This window comes from Acomys minous, assembly GCF_964271855.1.
Source record: "Acomys minous genome assembly, chromosome: 20".
In the NCBI taxonomy this organism is placed as follows: domain Eukaryota; kingdom Metazoa; phylum Chordata; class Mammalia; order Rodentia; family Muridae; genus Acomys; species Acomys minous.
Genome location: NC_140502.1, coordinates 3,973,784 through 3,993,186, shown reverse-complemented (window position 1 = coordinate 3,993,186; position 19,403 = coordinate 3,973,784). Strand labels below are relative to the sequence as shown.

Genomic DNA, 19,403 nt, shown 5'->3' with positions numbered 1-19,403 from the left:
GTTATTTGTTTTTTTGAGACATGGCTTCTCTGGGTAGTCTTAGCTGTCCTGGACTGACTTTGTAGACCAGGCTGGCCTCGAACTCACAGCGATCCACCTGCCTCAGCCTCCCAAGTGCTGGGGTTAAAGGCGTGCGCCACCACCGCCCGGCCACCAAAGATTATTTTTAAAAAGAAAAAAATAAAATCACTGTAATCTCAGCGAATCAGGAGGCAGAGGCAGGGCCATTACAATGAGTTCAAAGTCCATCTGTCTCAAAAAGTCCGAGAAGGGCTGAGGTGATTGTAACTCTGGGGCAGAGCCTGTGTGCACGGTGTGCAGTCCCCACACGGGAAACAAAGAAAAGAGAGACAGAGGGCAAGCCGGCAGGAGGGGAAGGGACACGGTGTGGTCCCCAGGAGGGGGAGGGACAGGCAGTGGTCCCCATGAGGGGGAGGGACACAGCATGGTCCCCATGAGGGGGAGGAACACAGCGTGGTCTCCAGGAGGGAAAGGGACACGGTGTGGTCGTCAGGAGGGGGAGGGACAGAGCGTGGTCCCCAAGAGGGAGAGGGACAGAGCGTGGTCTCCAGGAGGAGGAGGGACAGAGTGTGGTCCCCAGGAGGGGGAGGGACAGAGCGTGGTCCCCAGGAGTGGGAGGGACACAGCATGGTCCCCAGTCCTGCTAATTCTGCTCTTCCTTGTCCAGGGCACCGAGCAGGCAGGCTCCATCTTTCTGACATTTTTTCACCTCTCTTGTTAAACCAGAAAAAGTTCAATTTCTCCTTTTTTTAAGCTTCAGATTGTGTGGTGTGTGGAGGCTCAGGGTTTAATTACAGGAGGGAGGGGTCCTCTGGGTTCAAGACGGAACTTCATCATTAAGAGTAATGGCAAAGCCTTGCCTTTATTAATGAATGAAAAGTTTGCTCGGCGTGCGTCAGAAGGGACATGTGAGGGCGAAGACATGTGATGTATTATCACACATCTAGCTGTCAGTAATAAATTAACATTAGCACTGGATTCTGTACACTTTGCGTCCTCAATATAGACCCAGAAATACTTCATAATTATAGTTCAGGCCTCAAGAACCGTCATAAATTACCCACCTGCCATTCACTCTCTGTGAGGGCTGTCGACCCCTGCTTCCTTGGCAGCGTGTTGGCATTTGACGTCACTAGGGCTACGGGAGTCAGGAAGCTGGCTCAGTGGCTTAGGAGTGTTTTCTGTGCAAGTGCAGGGGGCCTGAGTTTGAATCCCCAGAACCCCCCAAAACGTGGACACCTAGTGTGAACAATTCCCAGCGCTCTTAGGAAAGCCTGGGACCGAAACAAGGGGACCTTCAGAGTCTCCCAGGCCAAGAGGCCCCGCCTCAGGTGAGGTGGAAGGCAGCGGCCGACACCTGACGTTGTCCTCTTGTGAAAGGGACTTTTATTCTCCTGGCTCAGTTGTTGTCTCAGAGGCTTCCTGCCTCCCTCTGCTAACCGAGGCCTAGTGCTGGAAGCTTCTAGCCTCTGTACAATCTAACCTAGGCCTAGAATGTTTTCAGCCTCTGAGACCTACTGCTGAATAAGCTCGCCTTTACTTGTTCTTCCAGAGCTCTGGGCTGGCTGGTTCAACTCGCCTGTTCTGGCTCAAACTCTTCTCCCTGCTGACTGATTCAATCTGGTTCTCTCTCTCTCTCTCTCTCTCTCTCTCTCTCTCTCTCTCTCTCTCTCTCGACCTGGAATTGCTCTGCTTGGCCTCCAAGTAACTCAGCCATCTGCTCTAATCTTGTGGCTTCTTCTCCTTTCCTGGCTCATTCCGTCTTCATCTGAGTTCTCTCTCTGCAGCCCACCTCTCTGTTACTGTCCTGGTAAAAACTGCCTCCTCTCTCTGTAAAGCTGCCTCCTAAGTAGCTTCCCTTTCCTCTCTCTTCTCATGAGAGTTGAGAATATCCTATTCTGTCAAGTCTTCTCTGATTGGTCACCTTTTCTGCCACCCAATTAGACACCACTTTCAAACATGGGTACTTCCTTCTACAAACTAACTTTACCTTCCTTTGGAGTAAAGGTGTGTACCACCACACCTGGACCTAAGTTTTCTTTACCTGATACTTGCTCTATACCAGGATGGCCTTGAACTCCGATCTGTTTGCGTGTGTCTCCTGGATGAAAGGCGTGTTTATATTCCAGCTGGATCACACAGACCTAGAAGATCTTTGGATGTGATCTCTTGCCAGAACAGCCATGTTCTGAATTAACATTCATCTATATCCTCTGGAGTTCCAGATGGTTGTGAGCCTCCAGGTGGATGCTGGGAACTGAACCCGGGTCCTCAGCAGGAGCAGCCCGTGTTCATAACCATTGAGCCACCTCGCCAGCTCCTTAGCCTATCTCCTGTGAGGTTCTAGCTAACGCAGAAGAGTGTACAGCAGTCGCCTAAGGCCGGGAAGAAGAGGAGACCGCGCAGAGGGGCCTGTTGTGACACCTGGTGTTTGCTCTCCCTGACATGGGTCTGCCTTAAGTTTCAGCTCAGCTGTTTCGATGCTAATTCGTTTAGAAAAGCTTCCTTGAGGAGCCCAGTCATGATAAGCAGAGAAGCTGTGCCATCGAGGCTGAGGTGGAATTTAGTCTGGAGCGATCCTTGCTGGAGGGTCCGTCTCAAGGATCTGGGTGCAAGGACGTGACTTTGGGGGCGAGAGTGGCCTGGGTTCTACTCCTAGTATGGGGGGGGGGGAAGGAAAAGATAGAAAAAAGTTATGTGACGGGTGTAGTGGTACATACTCCTGTAAGTCCGGAAGCAGTGCAGGGAAATGAAACAGGAGGAGCTTGAACTCCTGGCCAGCCCGGCTTAAAACAGAAAAAAAAAAAATCCAACAACAAAACCTATGGTAGTGACATCTAGTGGCCGGTCTTGGATGTGCAGTCAGGCCACCAGGCACTCCAGCGGGGAGCCATTTCCCTAGTCCGGCTGGCTGGCCCAACCCAGGGCGTGACCTTGGCGCCCTGAATCAGCCTAAGAGTTTGGTTTCCGGCAGCGATTCCCCAAATACATGATAGTGTGTGGTGGTGGTGGATCCAGGAAACTGCAGCAGCAGCCTGGGAGTGGGGGACGACGGGAGGCTCCCTGCGGACGAGTCTACGGGTGCCTCAGACTTGGGCTGCCACAAAAGGAGGCACAGCAGGGCTGCCGGCTGGAGCATGGCGGGTTGGGGGGGGGGTGGGGGCTCGCTTCAGCCAGACTGTCCCTGCCTCAATGCAGACGGGTTATTGGCAATTTTTAAGGAATTTTCAGTTATCTCTGTCAATAAAGCCGCTCTCTTTTCTGCCAGGAGAATGAAAAAGAGAGTTTTGAGGTCTGCAAAAAGAACTGTCTCCTTTTCCTACTTTATCTGACTAGGAGCCCCGCTAGGAGCCCAGATGAAGGGGGGTGGGAGCTATTTGCTATGCTCCCCCCCCCCCCCCCCCGCAACCCGGGTGACAGGTAATAGCACCTGCTTCTCTCAGGGGTGGTAATCGGGTAATGCTAAATTCTTCCCAGAGAGGCGGGTGCTTCCCTTCCGGTGGAGACCTTTATTGATGGGAGCGGCAGAGGAAGAAAATGAAAAAGCAGGAGATGAAGAGAGACGCCAGCCGACAGGTGACTGCCTATCATCCCAAGGAAGTCTAGCTGAGGGGGTAATCCTGGACTTCAAAAACACGTCATTTGTTATTTTGACAGCTCCTCATGATGCGATAGACTGGGAGGAGCCAGCAGCAGCAGTAGCAGCAGCCGCTGCCGCCGCCGCTGCCACCACTACCACCATCGTGGAGTTCTGATTCTTGCTTTAAAAAAAAACCAAAGATTTATTTATTATGATGTATACAGTGCTCTGCGTGCATGTACGTCTGCAGGTCAGAGGAGGGCACCAGATCTCATTTACAGATGGCTGTGAGCCACCATGTGGTTGCTGGGAGTTGAGCTCATGACCTCTGGAAGAGCAGTCAGTGCCCTTAACCGCTGAGCCATCTCTCCAGCCCTTCTTGCTTTTTTTTTTTTTTTCCAGTGGTTAGGAAAGCTGGTCTGGTGCTGGATGCCAATATTCCTGGATCTTAGAGGGAGCGGAAGTGGAGGAGCCTAAGTTCAAGGCCAGCCTGGGCTACATAGTAAGACCCTGAACCTCATCATCAAATGGGCCACGAAGCCAGTTGGTACCCGGCCAGTTATCCCAGGTCCTCAGAAGGCTCAGGCAAGAGGGGTGCAAGTTCAAGGCTAACCTGGACAACTTTGTGGGACTTTTGTCTCAAAAGTTAAAAAAAAACAAACATGGTGGGAGAAGGGAGGGGTTGGATATACAGCTCAGCTGCAGAGGGCTCGCTTCTCATCTGGGAGGCTCCAGCTTCATTCTCCGGTATCGCATACAAAAATCAAACCAAAGAGCACAAACACAGAAGAAACAACCAACCAACCAGAGATAGCAATAGCGATCTTAGGCCCCTCAGGTTTTTTTTTTCTTCAATACAGGGTTTCTCTGTGTAGCCTTGGCTGTCGTGGACTCACTTTGTAGGCCTCGAACTCACAGCGATCCACCTGCCTCTGCCTCCCGAGTGCTGGGATTAAAGGCGTGCACCACCACGCCCGGCCCGGCCCCTCAGCATTTATTTCTTCATATACTACGAAAAAGCAGGCACGGGGCATATTAGGAAAGGGAAGAGAAGCTCCCGGAGTGTGCAGAGGAAGTCCAGGGCAAGGTTTGCACGCCCTTCCTGGCCTTATCCCAAGTGGAGGCGGCACAGGTAGGAGAGCCCTGCTGTAATTATCCCAGAGCTGAGCTGGCGTGTCTTCAGTACCAGACACGTGGTTGGCTTCGGGCTTTTCTGAAGAGGTGACCAGGCTCCTGTGACATTCGTTTTGCTGCTCTGCCTGTTACCTGCAGGGACTGCCTTGTGACCAACTCTTGGGAGCAAGAAGCCTCCAACACAGGACATCATCTCAGGGTCCTGGAGAGATGGCTCCAGGTGTTAAGAGCGCTTGCCGCTCTTCCAGAGGGCTCCAGTTAGATTCTCAGCCACCCCCCCATGAGGCTCACAGCCACCGGTGACTCCAGCCCCAGGGGAGCACATGGCTTCTTCTGGTCTCCACGGACACGGCATATACACGGCGCACAGGCATACATCCTGGCAAAAACACCCATACATGGGGTCATCCAGGTGTATGCAAAGACAGCAGACTGGCATGAATGTGGGTGTGCTAGGCTGCAGCACAAGGCCGGGATGCTGGAGGGTCCTCTGACTGGCATGGAGGGCTGGCCTAGGACAGTGAGGCAGCTGGAAGGCCATCTCGGAGCTGTGGCTGAACCAGGTGGAAAACACCTCATGAGAGCTTTGTGGGGGTGGGGGAGGAGGGCGTGGGGGGGCGGGAGTGGGGGAGGTCCTGTGCCTGGCACTGTGCCCTGCTTCCTCGCGCATTTGGATGTCATTAGTCACAGGTGCCGCCGTTGCTGCCTCAGCATCTGTCTGCCGTGGTGGTGGGGGTTGAGTCCCAATCAGCGCCGGGAGCCTGCCAGTCTTGTCCTTGCTATTTCCCCTGGCTGGGGACAGGGTTCTTGGATGTAGCTGCCGTCAGTGATCAAATGAAGCAGTAATTTCACTTAGCACGCCCGCTCCTAGCTCCACGAGGCACTTGGCAGCAGCCCTTTGGAGCTGGGTGTGGTGGCACGTGCCTGGTATGCTAGTAATCGTGGGGCTGGGGCAGGAGGATTGCAGAGTTGGAGGGCAGCCTAGTTTACTGAGTGAGAGCCTGGCTCAATGAACTAATACCCACCTCAAAGAGAGCATTGGGGCGAGGGTTGGCTTAGGAGAGAGAGAGCGAAGTCGACACCCACTTAGGGACCTAGTGATGGCTTGGGGGTTCTAAGAGTCTAGCCTGCGAATTGGGCTTCAGAATCTTCTGGCACCTGCCAGCTGTGTGACCCGGTATGTTCCTGAGCCTCTCTGTGCCTCACTTTATCCTAATATGGGGACCGTGAGCCTCAAAGTGCTGTTACCAAAGTTTCCAGCAGGGCTGAAGAGATGGCTCAGCAATTAAGAGCACCGGCTGTTCTTCCAGAAGGGCTGGAGTCCAACTCCCAGCACCCGCATGGTAGCTCACTGCTGTCGATAACCCCAGTGCCATAGGGCTCCAACACCCTCTCCTGGCCTCCTCGGGGTGCTGTGTGCACATGGTGCATGTCCATATATGCAGGCAAGATGCCCATATACCCTAAAAAAAAAGTTTAATATATATGAGGTACTGATGTGACTGCTTGACGGGAAGTGATCAATAAGTTGTACGTTGGCAAAAGAGTCAGACAAGTGTGACCTTCAGATGAAAGGACACCGTGAGGGAACTTAAGAGCTTTTGGTGCCTGGTTGGAAACAGGGGATGGAGTTGGGAGGTGGCCACGCCCTCCGCTCCTTCAGCATGTCCTGGGCAGGATTTATTAGTGTGTAGCGAACACCAGTGACAGCCAGCCACAGACACCAAAGGGCACACAGAAGAGGAGACATGTCCCCCTGCCCCACCCCTGCCACTCTGTCCTCAGTTTAGAGTTTTGGGGCCAGGTCACATATAGCCATGTGGGGATCGGCCTGTTCTTCCTAAGTATGGATTTTGTTGGCAATTGAACGCCCCCTGACACCCTGCGATTTAGAGACGTTTTGGTTAAGAGGTCCAGAAGCCTGTGGACTTGGCTCTGACATGCTGAAAGTGAGCAGAATTTACATGACTTAAGTGGCTTACTGAGATCCACAGATTGAAATGTTCGAAAGGCTCTGAATTTGATATTTCAGCAGCAACCATGACATCTAGGGGCGGGTTTCTCCGGGTTTTACCCGAAGAAGATGTCCACTCTCTGTGTGGGAAAACAAGCTCGCTAAAGCGTGTACGGCACATAGAATGTTGGCCCAGAGCGCAGGAAGTTGGTTGGTGGCCAGGGTGACACTCAGGGATCAACGGAAGGAAAGTGTCAGTGGCCTCAGCTGTCACCTAAGAACAATACTCCCCCTTTTACAATGACGGCTTCACATTTCTTCTTCCTCTTCCTCCCCCCTCCTCTTCCTTTTCTTCTTTTTTGGTTTTTTGAGACAGGGTCTCTCTCTGTGTAGCCTTGGCTGTCCTGGACTCCCTTTGCAGACCAGGCTGGCCTCGAACTCACAGCGATCCTCCTGCCTCTGCCTCCCGAGTGTTGGGATTAAAGGCGTGCGCCACCACCGCCCGGCTTACTTACTCTTCTTATTTCCCTTTGCTCTGTTAAGTTAGCTACACAGCGCCCTTTGTATTCTGTTTGATCCAAGTCCTCTCTGCCAGATGGGGGGACCCACCTTCCCTGTGTGGAAAGGGGCCGAGACTCCGGGTTCTGGGTCATTCTCTGTGTATGCATTCATTCTTCTAGGAACCTATGGAACACGTCTTGGAAGTCTGTATAGTCTCTATTCTTTTGATTGATTGATTGTTTTTTTCGGCGCTGGGCACCGGACCCAGGACGTTGTGCATGTGCGGCGAGCGCTCTATCACCGAGCTGCACGTTTGGCCCTGTCCTGTTGTTTTCTAAGAATCAGATTCTTCTAAATGGAAACACGATCAGTTTCTCCATTGTGTGCCATTGACCACCAGATTCACTGTCAGTCTTTGGTTTGTTGTCAGTGAGTCAGTCAGCAAACAGCATCTATGGAGCATTTTCTGGGTACACTCTGTGCATGTGTGTACGCACGTGTGTGTGTGTGTGTGTGTGTGTGTGTGTGTGTGTGTGTGTGTCTGTCCTACTGTTTGTATGTGAGTAAGGGGAGGCTTGAAAGGCCATACATGTAGGTCCAGTCCACGGAAACATATACAGGTTCCAAACATGCGTTCCAAACATGGGCCAGGTAGATGGCTCAGAGGTTAGGAACACTGGCTGCTCTCCCAGAGGACATAGGTTCAATTCCCAGCACTACCTCGGCAGCTCACAGCTGTCTGCCACTCCAGTTCTAAGGGATCCGACACCCTCCTCTGGCCCCCGTGTGTAATGTACACATGTAGTATACCAGTAGAAGAAGCACTCATACACATAAAGGAAAAATAAGTAAAATTGCAAATAAATAAATAAATAAATAAAAAGCGTTCCAAACATGCACATTAGTAAGAAATAAAGTATTCATGAAAGCATCTGTGAGAGTGCTGGAAAATGCACAAATATTCAGATGCTGTTTAAGGTTCCTCTCAGCAGGAAGATTTTGTGATTTTTTTTTTTTGTGTGTGTGCGGATTAAAATTAGCACCCTGCTCTACTCTGATGCATAGTGATATTGGCATCAGCACAGGAAACGCGGCCACTGCATTGCTTTTCAGTGTGTTAGCTTCAGTGGCCATGTAAAATACAATCCAGCTTCTTGGGTGACTGAACTGACCCTCAGTGCGAATAGACTTTGTGGTTCGTCTCCCGCTGGCTTGCAGAGCCCTGCAGTGGTGGAGGTGAGGCCTGGCCTAACACGCCTCTCCTAGCATATGTGCCCTGAATGCCGCCTCTTCAGATTTCTTTTCTTTTCTTTTTAAAAATAGTTTATCTAATTTTAATTTGTGTACGTTGGCATGGGGGGGTGGTGGTGTCAGATCTTGGCGTTACGGACAGTTGTGAGCTGCCATGTGGGTGCTGGGAATAGAACCCAGGTCCTTTGAAAGAGCAGGCAGTGCTCTTAAACACTGAGCCATCTCTCCAGCCCCTGGATTTCTTTTCTTTTAAAACTATATGAGTATGTGTAATGTCTGGGCGGGGGCATGTGCGTGTGTGAGTGCAGGCACCTGAGGCGGCCAGAAGGGGGCGTCAGATACTCACCTGGAGCTGGTGTTGCAGAAGGCTGTGAGCTGCCTGACGTGGGTGGGTGCTGGGAACGGAAGTTCCTCTGGAAGAGCTCTAAGTGGTTTTATGAGGCATCTCTCCAGCCTCCCCCTTTTTTTTTTCTGACTACCTTAAGAGGACCTTGGGATCCTTTTCATCTTAACCCCCGCTGTTGGCCTTTCTCTGTGGTCTTCCTAGCCTGTCTTCCAGTTTCCTGCTCCGGTAGATAGAGTGCATGGATCTGACACCCAGCAAGCTGTTGCTTTAACCTATGGAATATGTGTCTTAGCCTATTTTAAACTTTCTATTGCTGTCACAAACACCCGAGATCGAATCAAGGCTTGCTTTCCTGGCCCTGTTGCTTTGGGCCTGGGCCCGAACAGGACATCACGGCAGGAACACGAGACAGGGCAGCACTGTTTGCCTTGTGGTGACTGAGAAGTGGAGAGACGGGCTTGGGGGTACAGGACCTGTCTTGGGGACACGCCGTCATCCCGTTTCTTCCCACAACATCCCACCCCGGCTCCGAACGTCCCCCCTTGCCCCCCCACCCCCACAGCGCCAAGGTCCTGTGACCAAACCTTTCCTAGGTGGGCCCTTGGAGGACAGCATATAGTCCTTCCATCTTTCCCTTCTTCAGGGACCCTGGGAATCTCCAAATGGCATCCTTCAAGGTCCAGCCTGAGGTCTCTGGTGCCTCAGCCTCAGCTCCATCGTGTCTGCCCATCTTCACAGCTGTGTGTTGGCTTTCCACATGCTCCCTGCCCATCCCCCATCCCCCAGAGTGCTTTGCTCGGTCTTTGGGTCTTAACGAAACAGGGTCTTTTTCAGGGGAGCCTTCCTTGACGTTTCTGGCCAGGGTCAATCTCTTACCAGCTCTCTATGTCTCAGGCCCCAGAGCTACGGTTTGTGCGTGTCTCATTAGATCAGTGTCAGCTCCTTACCATACACCGCTGACTCGAGGCTTTGGTTCTGGTCTTCCACCACAGCCACAGTAACCTTAAGTAAGACAGTGGGCCTCGGTGTGGTGGATGAAAAATTCCAGTTCCTCTAATCTCTGAACTCAGCAAAGGTCTCCCTTGCCTGTTAACAGTGAGAAGGCGAAGAATAAAGGGCACTTGATTCAGCACTTTTGCATCTGTGTGATGGTCACGTCTGCTTCTTGAGGGGTCTTGTAGTCAAGATAGTTCAAGGAGTGGGGTTGCCTTCCCGCAGCCTTGGATGGATAAAGTCACTGTCCACTCTGTTGAAAGACTGCCAACCATCGTCTGCCTCGATAACTTCAAAGTACAGCCCTGATGCTTCATCTGTAAAGAAAGTATCGGGAGATAGCCTTAATTGGTGTGCATTCATGTGTCTCTCTGTGTACGCCACATGAGTGCAGCACCTGAGGAGGCCAGAAGGGGGCGTCAGATCCCGTGGTTCTGGAGTTACAGGTGGTGGCAATCCACCAGGCCTGGGTGCTGGTAACAGGCAAACTCAGGAGGCGTAGCTCATGTTTGTAATCACTGGGCTATCTCTTTAGTCCCCCAAACAATATGTTTTTAAAAAAATTTTATTTATTTTATTTATTGTGTATGAGTGCTTTATCTGTAGAAGAGAGCATCAACTCATATTGCAGATGGTTGTGAGCCACCATGTGGTTGCTGGGAATTGAACTCAGGACCTCTGGAAGAGCAGTCAGTGCTTTTAACCTCTGAGCCATCTCTCCAGGCCAACAACATGTTTTATATATATTCAAAAAGCACTTTTTATTTCAATTATTAGATGCCTTCATTTTATTTTATGTGAGTGGACATATACATGTATGTGCCCCGTAGCCTGGAACTCAGTCTTTCTACCTCAGGACCTCCTGAATGCTGAGGTGACAGGTGTGTGTCGCTATACTTGGCTTTCAACAAACACTCACTTATTCCTCTGTGTGTGCGCATACTAGTGTGTGTGTGTGTGTGTGTGTGTGTGTGTGTGTGTGTGTATGTGTAGGTCAGAGGACAACTCTCTGGAACTGCTTCCCGTCTTCCACTTTTCAACAAACACTCACTTATTCCTCTGTGTGCATGTTAGTGTGTGTGTGTGTGTGTGTGCGTGTGCGTGTGTGTGTGTGTAGGTCAGAAGACAACACTCTGGAACTGCTTCCCGTCTTCCACTTTTCAACACACTTATTCCTCTGTGTGCATGTTAGTGTGTGCGTGTGCGTGTGCGTGCGTGTGTGTGTGTGTGTGTGTGTGTGTGTAGGTCAGAAGACAACTCTCTGGAACTGCTTCCCGTCTTCTACTTTTCAACACTTATTCCTCTGTGTGCATGCTAGTGTGTGTGTGTGTGTGTGTGTGTGTGTGTGTGTGTGTGTGTTTGCTTGTGTAGGTCAAAGGACAGCTCTCTGGAACTGCTTCCCTTCTTCCACTTTACGGGATCTGGGGATTGAGTCCAGGTCATCAGGGCCTCCATACTCACACTTCTACCCACTGACCCATATCATTGGCCCTTGAATAGTTTTTGATGGTCTACCGTGTGGTGGGTGCTGGGTCTGGCACTCACAGACCAGCAGCGGAAAGAACAGAGTGAACGTCTGCTCTCACGGACCCGAGAGCTTTACCAGGGAGACAGAAAGAGGCCAGTGAATAGACAAACCAACAAATAGTACAACTTTGACGCTATGAACAAAGAGGTAGAGGGTGCAGGATGGCTGGGCGTGGTGGCCTCACACCTTTAAGCACTTGAGTGGCAGGGGCAGGCAGATCTCTGTGAGTTTGAGGCCAGCCTTGCCTATGTAGGGATTTTTAGGACAGCCAGGGCAACATAGACAGACCCTGTAGAGGACAGGAGGGAACAGGCAGGGGAGGCTACCTTGAAGTAGACCAGAAGGACGAAATCCAGAGATGAGTTTTCTAGGCTTGGGGTGAGCTAGAGCCTAAGCTGGATATGTTGGAGAAAAGAGCCCTTAGGGATGAGGAAGAAGAGGCAGAGGGTATTTTATTTAGGGCTTTTGCCTCCCTTGCCTTTGGGAAGGATGCTCTTGTAGGGACTGTAAGCGATTCTTAGATTCTTAAGCTCCGGCCCCAGCACCAGGCTCCCGCTGCCTTCTTCAGCTGGGGCCACGTCAGGCGATGCCCCTTTGTCTCCTCCGCACCCCATCAACCCCACCTTCAGGACTGGGAATCTGCCGCAAAGTCTGTGAGACTAGCAGAGAAGCTCAGGAGCAAATGGGATTTTAAAGTTGTTAGGGCAATGTTGGCATTCAGCCCCCCAAGATGAGCAAAGTGTCTTGTCTGGTAATTGCAATTAATGGCCCTGCTATTCAAGCATATCCGTCAATAAATCTCCTCTAATAACCGATTGGGCACAGTCGTTGCCATAGCTATGTCTCTAAATTGAGCCCAGGGTAGTTGGCCACGGCGTGACCTTACAGGGGTCAGGGCTGCTTCCTGACTGTGTGACTCCATATCTCAGGAATTAAAGCCACCCTTCCGAATGGCTGGCTTCCAGCCAGATGAAAGACAGTCTGAGCTCCCCAGCTTAACTGCCTGGAGATTTCCTGTAAATCTCTTAAATGTGGAATAAAAAAAAAAATCTTTGAAACCCTGGCTCACCAAGTGATGGTTGTGGAAGGATTGTCCAATCCACTTTGCTACTGTGCTGGGAGCACAAGACACGGGGACGTCACATTGGATTGGCGAGAGCCAGTGATAACCACGGCGGATGCCGTGACAGAGACTTGCTCACCAGGCCAGGCTCTCACTGTGAAGGCTCCTTATTCCTTCCCTTCTAGAGAACTGCCCCACCCCGTCCACAAGTGCTGTCTTTGTTTGTTTTTTGAGACAGGGTTTCTCTGTGTAGCCTTAGCTGTCCTAGACTCATTTTGTGGACCAGGCTGGTCTCGAACTCACAGCGATCCGCCTGCCTCTGCCTCCCGAGTGCTGGGATTAAAGGTGTGTGCCACCACCGCCTGGCTCATACGTGCTGTCTTAACCCTCCCTTTCAGCTCTCCCACGGGCGACCATTCTACAGCCACACTTGCTTGTGGGCTCAGGCAGTTCTCTGAGGCGCCAGCCATGGCTTTGGAGGCGGAGCTTGGCCCTCCCTGCCCCTCCTGACAATACCTTCTACCTTCAGCAAGGCTCCGGTGTCTAGAACACTTTTCCAGAACTGAGTTGGGGGCCACCTGCTCAGGTGGGAGTATTTTTTTATTTAAATATATCCACTTGTGTGTTGGTGGTGATGGATAATTAGGAAGAAAGAGAAGGCTGGACATGGAGGCAAGATGCTTTTGAAATGGTCTCTTAGTTCATGTGCATGTAAAAAAGAGCCGGGCGTGGTGGCGCATGCCTTTAATCCCAGCACTCGGGAGGCAGAGGCAGGCGGATCGCTGTGAGTTCGAGGCCAGCCTGGTCTACAAAGTGAATCCAGGACAGCCAGGGCTACACAGAGAGACCCTGTCTCAAACACCACCACCACCACCACCAAAAAAAAAAAAACTTGGAAAGAAAGAGGGAAAGTAAAGACGGTGGAAGGAAGGAAAAAGAGAAAGAGGAAAAGGAAGGAAAGAAAGAGAAAAGGAAACAAAAAAAGGGGGGGGGAGGTGGACGATGGACATTAGTTTCCTATCTCTGCTGGGTTTAGGTTTGATTTCAACTTTGGCAATTTTCTCCATCGCTCTCCATGTCTGCTCCCCTGGTCTTTTCTCATCGTTTATCTTAGAGCTTATGCCTTAGAGTGAGAGCTGTCTGTCTGTCTGTCTGTCTGTCTGTCAGAGAGAAGCAGAGCGTCAGGGGGTGTGCCCTGGGCCACAGCACAAAGCTTCCACCTGGACCAGCAGGCCCGTCTCGGCCCAGTTTCCGCACCACCTTCCCTTCTGGAAGAGCGTCTAGCAAGGTGTTGTAGTTGCCTTCCTGTCGCCGTGAGAACAGACTCTGAGCAAGCGCGACCTAGCTGAGGGACACGTACGTCCATCACTGAGTGAAGTCAGAGCAGGAGCTCAAGAAGGAATCTGAAGGCAACACCTTCCTGCGTGACCTCCTGTCAGGTCACTCAATTCACAAGGAAATACACGAGGGACCACGGAGAATGCTGCTTGCTGACTCGCCCAGATTCATGCTTCATACATAGACCAGAACCACCGGGCTAGGGCAGGTGTAGGCTGGGCACAGTAGGATGGGCCCATCAACTAACAATCAAGACACGCCCCCAACAGACACACCCACACACGCCCCACAGACACGCCCCCAATAGACACGCCCCACAGACTCCCCCCCACAGACACGTGCCCAATAGACATGCGCCCAATAGACACACCCCATGGACGCCCACACAGACACGCCCAACAGACACGCCCCAGACACGCCCCCACAGACATGCGCTCAATAGATATGCCCCCCAGACGCCCCCAGACACGCCCCAGACACGTGCCCCACAGACACGCCCCACAGACACACCCACACAGACACGCCCCTTGGCCAATCTGAACTGGGTGCAGCATCACTTGAGACTCTCAGGCGGCCCCAGGCAGTTGGCAGCTGAAGCTAGTTAGGGCACAGGGAGTGTCAGGGTTTAGCTTGCTCACCTTCTCTGGAGGGTGGACAAAACGAAGAGACTTCCATGCGAAAGAAAAACCCGCCAAGGGATCTCTCTAAGGCCAAGAGTACGCTTTAATAGTTTGCTTCTGACTTTAAAAAGAAGTTTAACCGTCTTATGGGTATGTGTGCGTTCGTCTGAGTCTAAACCTGCGGATCATATGCAGGTGCCCATGGAGGCTGGCGTGGGCATCGGATCCTCTGGCACTGGAGCTGAAGGTGGTTGTTAACGGCCCAGTGTGGATGCTGGGAACTAATCTTGGGTCAGCTGTCAAACTTTTGGGCCATCTCTCTGGCCACTAGTTTGCTTCTAACTTTTCTTTTGTTGTTGTTGTTGTTTTTCGAGACAGGGTTTCTCTGCGTAGCCTTGGCTGTCCTGGACTCGCTTTGTAGACCAGCCTGGCCTCGAACTCACAGCGATCCACCTGCCTCTGCCTCCCAAGTGCTGGGATTAAAGGTGTGCGCCACCACCGCCCGGCTAGTTTGCTTCTGACTTTTAAAGATTTGGTTTCATTTTTATTTGAGTGTGTGTGTGTGTGTGTGTGTGTGTGTGTGTGTGTGTGTGTGTGTGTTTGTACACAAGAGTGTAGTACCCATATGGTCCAGAAAGGGGCATCAGATTCCCCTTGGAGTTGGAGTTACAGGCCGTTGTGAGTCACCTCATCTAGGTGCTGGGAAGTAAATCTGGGTCCGCTGCAAGAGCAAACATGAGCCATCTCTCTGGCCTCTGCGTCTAGCTTTGCATTTAGCCTCCAAATACAGTGAAAATGATTCGGCTGTTTTAAAAAGGGCAATAAGTGGGGGTGGCCTGGAGAGATGGCTCCAAGCTTGAGAGCACTGGCTGCTCTTCCAGAGGTCCTGAGTTCAATTCCCAGCAGCCACAGGGTGGCTCACAACCATCTATAATGTGATCCGATGCCCTCTTCTCCTGTGAGTGTATATGCAGGCAGACAACTGTATACATAATAAATAAATCAATCTTTAAAAAAAACCACAAAGTGCACGGGCTGGTGCAGGGATGACTCCTAACTGCTTGAATCGTATAGTATTTTAAATTAGTAACAAAAGAGACTCAATCCGTGGGTAGGAGAGTTGGGCAGCAGAGACGTGCGCTTGGGAAACGGTGCACACCACGGCTTAGGAAAGTGTTCCGGCGGGCGGCATTTTGGACTTCGAGTTCCTACATAATACGCGAAATAGAGCCTTGGCTTCACTGTTACTGATGTGCCATTGAAAGGAGTTACAGAACGATCAAGAGATGTTTTAATAAAAGGGAGGAGGGGAGAAGGCAAAGGAAACCCAATCAAGGCGTGAAGCCAGGAGCTGGCGCCCAGTCTGTGTTCTTCCCCTCCGTCCTCAGCTCCTCTGCAGAGATCTCCAAGGCAGGAGGTGTCGCATTAGTTCACTGCGGCCCTGGGTCCGTTCGTGAGACCGTAAATACTAGTTCCTTTTGTGTCACTATGACCGAAACGCCGGGCAGAAACAAGGAGAGGAGGGTTTATTTTGGCCCACCGTTTCAGACAGCTCTGCTCATGGTTGCTTGGTTGCTTGCACCTGAGCAGAACATTGTGGCTCGGCGGGGGGGGGGGGGGGGGGGGGGGAAGGGGGGGAGAGTTGGGATGGGGGGGAAGAAGAAGGAGAAGGAGAGTGGGAGGGATACAACACACCTTCTGAGGGTCTGCCCTCCTCCAGCTAAGCTCTGCATCCTAAAAGTTTCCAGACCCTCCCAAAATAGCACTGCCAGCTAGGGACCAAAACTTAAAAAAAAAAAAAAAAGAAAAGTGGGAGACATTTCAGAATCCCTGCATAACTCGGCGAGTCTCGATGATGCCTTCTCCCAAGTTTGTGGCATTTCGTTTTTCTAGATTTCTCAGCCTCCCTCATGCATCCTTCCCGGCACGCTGGCCGGCGGTGATCATTGGGAGGATAAGTTCATGGCTATGGCGTCTCCGAGAGGAAGCCGAGGCACAGACAACTCTGCAGACTACTCTGAGTCCTAGTTGGAGGGCGGATGGCAGATGGGGCTGGTAATCTTCATGCGGCTTCTTCACACTCTTTGTACGTCCAGGGTGCACGGAGCGTGTACCTGGCAAGCGGGGCCGTGCGTACTGGCACCGGGAGCAGGAGGGCTGGCTCTGAGCCTCCTGGTGGAGAAGACGACAGAGGCTCCTCAGAGGCAGGCGGAGCAGCGCGAGGATCAGACAAGCTGAGATTCACGCGAGTGGATGACTCGAGGGAAAATGGACGGCAGATCAGAGGAGACGGGGAAGGGATGCGGCTCATGCTTTCAGAAGACCCTGCCCCTGACCGAACAGTCTTTCCTCCCCTCTGTCCCTGTGTCTGTCTGTCTCCTCCTCTCTCCGCATTTCCAAGCCTTCTTTGTCTTTTTTTTTCTTCTTTCCCTTCAGTTATCGACTTTCATGATGAATTGCAATCCAATGCAGTGTGCAAAGGGTTTTATTTTATTTACACATTTGGAGTCATTAATAAGCACATACAGCATAAAAGTCAAGGCAGAAACGGACACACTGACAACGAGGTCTCCCTTACGCCTAACTACCAGTCCCTCTACAAAGGAACCCCTGATAACGATTTATTGTATTTTTTTTTAAAAAAAGACACTTTATGTAAATATATACACACGACGCATACACAGTTTTACACATTGCTCCCCAGCTTTATGCAGCCATATGATTCGGGAAGTGGTGCCATATTGGTACGCACAGAGCTGCCTCGCTGACTGTGCGAAGACTGCGCGGAATCCAACCTTACGGCTTCACCATCCTTTGCAAGTCTTACGTTGAAGGACACTTGTTCGGGTTGGCAATCCTTCCGTAGTTAGTTACCCTGTCGACGTGTTCTGGGCCACACGCACTTTGTGCTGGAGGAATGAACTGGTAGAATACAGGCCTCCTGGTCAGAAGGTATATATATATATATATATATATATGCGTTTAAAAATTTGGGGGGGGGAGGACAAAAATATTGACCCATTTCCTTCATTTCTACCTTACAGTTCTATCCAGCCGTGCTATCCAGAGCTGACCTCTGACAGTCTGGTAGCGAAGCCTCAGTCTTGGGGCTGGAGAGATGGCTCAGTGGTTTAGCGCTTGCTTTTTATACTGCTCCCGCAGGGGACTTGAATTTGGATCCCAGCATCCTTTTCAGGTGGCTCAGAGCCACCTGTGACTCCAGCTTGGTGGGAGGTGGGCGGGGTAGGGTGGGGGTGGAGGGTGTGGGGGTGGGGGTGTGGGATGTGGGGTGAAGGTATGTTGGGGTTGGGGTGGGGGTATGTGGGTGTGTGGGGTGTGGGGGTGTGGGTGTGGGTGTGGGTGGGGAAGATATCTGATGCCCTCTTATAGCTCCCAAGGGCGCTTACACTCATTCCTCAAGCCTACACAGACAGACACAAATAAAGCATAATTTTAAAAAACAAAAGAACATACATTGGGATTCCATGAGGCAGTTAGTGGGTTGTGATTTTCCTTTGCTGGTATGAGGGGTTCTGAAAGAAAGAAAGAAAGAAAGAAAGAAAGAAAGAAAGAAAGAAAGAAAGAAAGAAAACAGATGGGAGTGTCAAATTCATAGAGGTCATTAAGTGAAAAAGACTGGAAGGTAAGGGAAGAGCCAAGAAAGCTTAACAAGAGAGAAACACACTGGGGCACCATTTTTCTTTTTTGTTAAAAAGAAGCCACCGCATCTAGATTAAGCCACACCAACATGGCAGCTCTGCACGGTGTATTCAGTTTGCTGTACTGATGTTTCTTCTTCCCCCAGACTGCCTCAAAGCGCTTTCTTCTTCTTGGACCTGGCATTCACAGTGCACGCTGGCATCTCTGGAATATGCTTTCCCTGGAAATTTCATATAAGACTCATGGCTCCATTGCAGATAAAAAGTTTAGCTCCACTGTGACGTGACTGCAAAGTGGTATCTCCACCTGCAGCGGTCTTGGTCACGTCCGTGTGTGAGTGTGTGTAGTCTGAGCCGAGCCTTCTAGAACATTTCCAGCCAGGGACCTTGAGGTGGCAGCAACATCCCATTCAATTCAGTGCTTCCGAGTCCATTACAAAGGGAAAGTAAAAATCGCAATAAATCAGAATAATACTGATTGTTATAATTTTATTATCAGAGCATTAAGTCAATAAAAACTTATCTAAAACGTTGTTTGAATTGTGTGCGGTTTTTACTGGTAGCCCAGCATGTTCCAAGAGCAGGTTTAAAACAACAAAAATGAAGAAACCAGTGATGAATTGTGCAAAAGTCTGGGGCTTGCCTTGTGCAGTAGTAAAGCTAGGTTTTTGCATTGTAAAATAGCCCTTTGAAGACGTTAACATACCCATAATGCCTTACGTCTGCCCGACTGCATTTAGTGCCCTATTGTCTGCTTACGTGTTTTCTTATGGTCTAGCCGTTTGCCATTTATGGCTTTATAGAGGAAGGGCTGTCTTATAGATGACATTCTTTCGGGTGATTTTTTTTCTTAAGATGAGAAATAATGAAATGTACTTATGAAAGGAGCCAGAAAAATTTCTCGAGAAATGACCATACTAGGAACAGGAAAACGTATGAACCTCCTTACTAGCAGATTCACTGCTGGGAGGTGGTATCCAGGCCGTGGGACAGCGTAGTAAAAGGCAGCGTGTCGGGTGAGAACGTGCTGCTCCCCTCAGGCGCAACACAAGATGACCGCACGTTTTTTATCTTGTCAACTGGTGTCAGATTATCACAGCATCATCACAGTATAATTTTTTAGGATACAAGACACCAAAATGTTTACACCCCTAGTTTTTTTCATTTATTTTCCCTCTTTAATTTTAAGAGATGGGTTGCTGGATGTGTCATTTCTGGGTGGGAAAGGTAAGCTCAGAATGTGCTGCTGGCTTTTTTTTTTTTAAATCTCTTTGTCCTGCAGGCTGGCTTTGAACTAGCTGCTGGGATTACAGGCATGTCCCAGTATGCTGAGCTCTACATGATGTTTTTTAGACAGTTACTTGAGGCGCCCTGCTGTGGACTGGTGTTCAGACACTGGAGTAGATTTGGACTAG

The 19,403-nt window shown here is 50.7% G+C and overlaps 1 long non-coding RNA gene across 1 annotated transcript; it reads left to right on the top strand.

Annotated features, from left to right (window-relative positions):
• The first annotated feature begins 17,302 nt into the window (after window positions 1–17,302).
• On the top strand, window positions 17,303–18,520 carry LOC311591192. Its single transcript, XR_014777032.1, has 2 exons — window positions 17,303–17,525; window positions 18,135–18,520. It is a non-coding gene; the product is annotated as an uncharacterized lncRNA (long non-coding RNA).
• The last annotated feature ends 883 nt before the right edge of the window (window positions 18,521–19,403 follow it).